We start from the raw sequence: 6,728 nt of genomic DNA, 5'->3' as shown, positions 1-6,728 counted from the left end.
TTACCCCTCCCTCCCCACACACACAATGCAATGCACCCCCATTACCCCTCCTCACACACACACACACAATACAATGCACCCCCCATTACCCCTCCCCCCCCACACACACACAATGCACCCATCACCCCTCCCCCACACACAATACAATGCACCCCCATTACCCCACACACACAATACAATCCACCCCCCATCACCCCTCCCCCCCACACACACACAATACAATGCACCCCCATTACCCCTCTCCCCCCACACACACACACAATGCAATGCACCCCCATTACCCTTCCCCCCACACACAATTCAATGCAATGCACCCCCCATTGCCCCTCCCCCCCACACACACACAATACAATGCACCCCCCATTACCCCTCCCCCCAAACACACACAATACAATGCACCCCCCATTACCCCTCCCTCCACACAATACAATGCACCCTCCATTACCCCCTCCCCACACACAATACAATGCAACCCTCATCACCCCCTACACACACAACTTACACTGCCCCATCACAACACACTCCTGCCTCCCCCCCCCCTCGGAATACAGTGCTCCTCCTCTGCCTGTCACAAAGCTGTGTTCCTTCACAAATGTTCCCCGTTATGTGTCCTCAGCCCCTCCCCACTCATCCCCATTAATTTAACCTGTCTCTTCAGCTCCTTCATGGAGCGCTTGCTTCCTGATGTCCCCTGTGTGGCGCCCGCAGCACTGTGATGACGTCAGCATCAGCAAGGTGCTGATCTCATCACGTTGCTGCATGTCGGGGGTGGGGCCCAGTCCCGCGCTGTTCAAATGTATTTACATCTTGAAGAGGAAGCTGCGGTCATCGGTACCGGCTCTGCTGCGCTCCTCTGCAGTGTGTACATGCCGGGCACACAGCTCACAGCAGAGCCGGCACAGCACAGCACACTGCCTCCTGCTCCTGCTAGTGTGCCTGGCATGTACACTCTGCGGAGGAGCGCGGCGGGGACAGCAGATGCAGCGGCCCACTACACCGTGCCCCTGCTGGGTACGCCTATGATGGCTGCAGCACATAGCAGGGAGCTCATTGGCACACCTCTGACCCCGGAAGTGCAAGCGCTGGTACTTCCGGGGTCAATCAGCGTCCTGTGCCCGCAGTTTGTTTTTGCGTCTTAAAGACGCAGATACAAATAAATAGCGGTGCGCCTCCCCCCCGAAAACACAGCTGATTTATTAGATTGTCTTTACGGAGGGGGAGAGGGTGTGAAGAAGAAAAAAAAATGCTGACAGGTGCCTAGTGGCAAGTATGGCCCTGGTGGTGGGGGCCCCCTTAGAAGCTCTTTTGGTGGGGGCCCCGGGGCTGAAGCCCTGCCTGCCCCGCCTATAATCCGGCCCTGCAAGTGGCACAGGTAGTGCAGCTCATCTAGGATGGCACATCAATGTGAGCTCTGACAAGAATGTTTCCTGTGTCTGTCAGCATAGTGTCCAGAGGATGGAGGCGCTACCAGGAGACAGGCCAGTACACCAGGAGATGTGGAGGGGGCCGTAGGAGGGCAACAACCCAGCAGCAGGACCTCTGCCTCCACCTTTGTGCAAGGAGGAACAGGAGGAGCACTGCCAGAGCCCTGCAAAATGACCTCCAACAGGCCACAAATGTGCATGTGTCTGCAGAAATGGTTAGTAACTGACTCCATGAGGATGGCATGAGGGCTCGCCGTCCACAGATGGGGATTGTGCTCACTGTCCAACACCGTGCAGGACACTTGGCATTTACCACAGAACACCAGGATTGGCAAATTCACCACTGGCGCCCTGTGCTCTTCACAGATGAAAGAAGGTTCACACTGAGCACATGTGACAGATGTGACAAATTCTTGAGACGCCGTAGAAAGCATTCTGCTACCTGCAGCATCCTTCAGTATGACCGGTTTGGCAGTGGGTCAGTAATGGTATCGGGTGGCATTTCTTTGGAGGGCCGCACAACCCTCCTTGTGCTCGCCAGAGGTATCTCAGACCCCTTTTGAGACCATATGCTTGTGCGGTTGGCCCTCGGTTCCTCCTAATGCAGCACAATGCCAGACCTCATGTGGCTGTAGTGTGTCAGCAGTTCCTGCAAGATGAAGGCATTGAAGCTATGGACTGGCCCACCCGTTCCCCAGGCCTGAATCCGATTGAGCACATCTAGGACATCATGTCTTGCTCCATCCACCAATGTAACGTTGTACCACAGACTGTCCCGGAGTTGGTGGATACTTTGGTCCAGGTTTGCGAGGAGATCACTCATCAGGAGCATGCCCAGGCGTTGTACGGAGGTCATACAAGGACGTGGAGGCCACACACAATATTGAGCCTCATTTTGACTTATTTCCACTTTAATTTTGTCTTGTTTTGATTTTCATTTTGACTTGTTTCCACTTTCATTTTGTGTGTGTCTTTAAATCCAGGCCTCCATTGGGTAAAACATTTGATTTCCGTTGATGATTTTTGTGTGATTTTTTTTTCCAGCACATTCAACTTTGTACAGAACAAAGAATTCAATGACAATATTTCATTCATTCACATCTAGGATGTGATATTTGAGTGTATATATATATATACACACAGTATAGACCAAAAGTTTGGACACACCTTCTCATTCAAAGAGTTTTCTTTATTTTCATGACTATGAAAATTGTAGATTCACATTGAAGGCATCAAAACTATGAATTAACACATATGGAATGAAATATTTAACAAAAAAGTGTGAAACAACTGAAAATATGTCTTATATTGTAGGTTCTTCAAAGTACCACCTTTGCTTTGATTACTGCTTTGCACACTCTTGGCATTCTCTTCATGAGCTTCAAGAGGTAGTCACCGGAAATGGTTTTCACTTTACAGGTGTGCCCTGTAAGGTTTAATAAATGGGATTTCTTCCCTTATAAATGGGGTTGGGACCATCAGTTGTGTTTTGCAGAAGTCTAGTGGATACACAGCTGATAGTCCTACTGAATAAACTGTTGCAATTTGTATTATGGCAAGAAAAAAGCAGCTAAGTAAAGAAAAACGAGTGGCCATCATTACTTTAAGAAATGAAGGTCAGTCAGTGCGAAAAATTGGGAAAACTTTGAAAGTGTCCCCAAGTGCAGTGGCAAAAACCATCAAATGCTACAAAGAAACTTGCTCACATGAGGACCGCCGCAGGAAAGGAAGACCAAGAGTCACCACTGCTGCAGAAGATAAGTTTATCCGAGTCACCAGCCTCAGAAATCGCAGGTTAACAACAGCTCAGATTAGAGACCAGGTCAATGCCACTCAGAGTTCTAGCAGCAGACACATCTCTAGAACAACTGTTAAGAGGAGACTTTGTGCAGAAGGCCTTCATGGTAAAATAGCTGCTAGGAAACTACTGCTAAGGACAGGCAACAAGCAGAAGAGACTTGTTTGGACTAAAGAACACAAGGAATGGACATTAGACTACTGGAAATCTGTGCTTTGGTCTGATGAGTCCAAATTTGAGATCTTTGGATCCAACCACCGTGTCTTTGAAGACAAGGTGAATGGATGGACTCTACATGGCTGGTTCCCACCGTGAAGCATGGAGGAGGAGGTGTTAAGGTGTGGGGGTGGTTTGCTGGTGACACTGTTGAGGATTTATTCAAAATTGAAGGCATACACAACAAGCATGCCTACCACAACATCTTGCAGCGGCATGCTATTCCATCCGGTTTGCGTTTAGTTGGACCATCATTTATTTTTCAATGGAACAATGACCCCAAACACACCTCCAGGCTGTGTAAGGGCTATTTGACTAAGAAGAAAAGTGATGGGGTGCTACGCCAGATGACCTGGCCTCCACAGTCACCAGACCTGAACCCAATCGAGATGGTTTGGGGTGAGCTGGACCGCAGAGTGAAGGCAAAAGGGCCAACAAGTGCTAAGCATCTCTGGGAACTCCTTCAAGTCTGTTGGCAGACCATTTCAGGTGACTACCTCTTGAAGTTCATCAAGAGAATGCCAAGAGTGTGCAAAGCAGTAATCAAAGCAAAAGGTGGCTACTTTGAAGAACCTAGAATATAAGACATATTTTCAGTTGTTTCACACTTTTTTGTTAAGTATTTCATTCCACATGTTTTAACCCCTTAATGACCCATGACGTACTGGGTACGTCATGGATCATGTGCCGGTAAGCCCCGCCCCCTGCCGCCGGCAGGCGGCCGCGATCCGCGCACATATCAGCTGTTATCAACAGCTGACATGTGTGCCTGCTAGCCGCGGGTGGAATCGCTTCCACCCGCAGCCATTAACCCCTTACATTTCGCTGCCAAAATCTGGCAGCGATATGTATATGGGCGCTGCCATGACAGTCACTTACCCCGCCCCCACCGGAAGTCACGTGACATGATCACGTGACTTTCGGTGGTTGCCATGGTAGCACAGGGTCATGTGATCACGCCTGTAGCTAACATGACTCACTTCCTCTCAATGCCGGAATACAGCCGGCATTGAAAGTAAAGCAGCAAATCTGCAGTTCTCAGCTCTGTAGCTGAGATCTGCAGATAGTGCAGAGCGATCGGTTTGCTGATCGCTATAGCCCCCTAGGGGGACTAGTAAAATAAAAAAAAAAGTAAGAAAAAAAGTTTTAAAAAATTAAAAAAAATAAAAAAACCCTGAAAGTTCAAATCACCCCCCTTTCACCCCATTGATAATTAAAGGGTTAAAAAATACAAAATACACACATATTTGGTATCGCCATGTTCAGAAATGCCCAATCTATCAAAATATAAAATCAATGAATCTGATCAGTAAACGGCGTAGCGGAAAAAAAATTCCAAACGCCAAAATTACCTTTTTTTGGTCGCCACAAATTTTGCGCAAAATGCAATAACAGGCGATCAAAACGTAGCATCTGCGCAAAAATTGTACCGTTAAAAACGTCAGGTCGAGACCCAAAAAATAAGCCATCACTGAGCCTCAGATCCTGAAAAATGAGAACGCTACGGGTTTTGGAAAATGGCGCAAAACGTGCACCACGTTTTTTGGACAAGCTTGTGAATTTTTTTCAACCCCTTAGATACAAGTAAACCTATACATGTTTGATGTCTACAAACTCGCACTGACCTGAGGCATCACATAGATATCTCAGTTTTACCATATAGTGAACACAGTGAATAAAATATCCCAAAAACTATTGTATGATCACACTTTTTTTGCAATTTTTCCGCACTTGGAATTTTTTTGCCGTTTTCCAGTACACTATATGGTAAAATTTATGATTTCATTTAAAAGTACAACTCGTCCCGCAAAAAACAAGCCCTCATATGGCAAGATTGATGGAAAAATAAAAGAGTTACGCCTCTCGGAAGAAGGGGAGCAAAAAACAAAAACGCAAAAACGGAAAGTGCGCGGGGGCTGAAGGGGTTAATTCATAGTTTTGATGCCTTCAATGTGAATCTACAAGTTTCAGAGTCATGAAAATAAAGAAAACTCTTTGAATGAGAAGGTGTGTCCAAACTTTTGTTTTTTACTGTATATAAAATATATTTTACTCACTAATATAGCACTATTAATTCCACAAACATGACGTGATAAGTACAGTTGAAGCCAGAAGTTTACATACACTATCTAAAAAGACACATCTGCATGTTTTTTTTAATATCTGACATGAAATCAGAATAAACATTTCCCGTTTTCGGTCAATAAGGATTACCAAAATTAGTTAAATTTGCCAAATGCTAGAATAATGAGAGATTAGAATGTCTAAATGCATGTTTATTACTTTCTGCAAAGTCAAACGTTTACTTATATTTCATTAGTATTTGGTACCATTGCTCTTAAACTTTATGACTTGGGTCAAACATTTTGGATATCCCTCCACAAGCTTCACACAATAGTTAATAGGAATGTGTGCCCATTCCTCCTGACAGAACTGGTATAACTGGGCCATGTTTGTAGATCGCCTTGCATGCATCTGCCTTTTTAGCTTTGCCCATAAATTTTCAATAGGATTGAGATCAGGGCTTTGTGATGGCTACACCAAAACATTGACTTGGGTTGGTATGCACATGTCTGACATTCATCTCTGGTACACAGAACCCCTCTCCTTCCTGAGCTGTATGATGGCCGGATATTCCCATCCTGTTTATACTTACATATAATTGATTGTACAGACGAATGAAGCACCTTCAATTATCTGGAAATTGAGCCCAAGGATGAACCAGTCATGTACAAGTCCACAATTCTCTTTCTGAGATTTAGGCTGATTTCTTTTGACTTTCCCATAAGACTACATAATGAAGCAGTGTGCTTCAGGTGTTTCTATAAGTACACCAACAGGTGTGTTTCTAATTAACTCAGATGTTGCCAATAAACCTATCAGAAGCTTCCAAGGACATGACATCATCATATGGGCTGTCCCATGTTGTTTAAAGATAGTGCTCTTATTGTATGTAAACTTTTGACTTTGCAGAAAGTGATAAAAACGCCTTAAAACATTCTCTCTCTCTCATTATTCTGGCATTTGGTAAATATAAACAATCTTGGTAATTCTAATTGACTTACAATGGGAAAGTTGTATTCTGATTTCACGTTAGACTGCGTGTGTATATATATATATATATATATATATGTATATTGTGTATATATATATATATATATATATATATATATATATATATATATACTGTATATACATATATATATATATATATATATATAGTATATATACTATACATATATATATATGTATATTTTTACTAATTCTTCGACAACGCCTTTATATTTGCT

The 6,728-nt window shown here is 44.5% G+C and overlaps 1 protein-coding gene across 2 annotated transcripts in view; it reads right to left on the bottom strand.

The window, feature by feature from the left end:
* LOC142296417 (amine sulfotransferase-like) overlaps window positions 1-6,728 on the bottom strand; it is a 186,587-nt gene that overhangs the window by 38,631 nt on the left and 141,228 nt on the right. The window lies entirely within an intron of this gene.

This window comes from Anomaloglossus baeobatrachus, chromosome 3, assembly GCF_048569485.1.
Source record: "Anomaloglossus baeobatrachus isolate aAnoBae1 chromosome 3, aAnoBae1.hap1, whole genome shotgun sequence".
Lineage (NCBI taxonomy): Eukaryota > Metazoa > Chordata > Amphibia > Anura > Aromobatidae > Anomaloglossus > Anomaloglossus baeobatrachus.
Note: the sequence above shows the minus strand (reverse complement) of the source record. Positions and strands in the feature narration are given on the sequence as shown.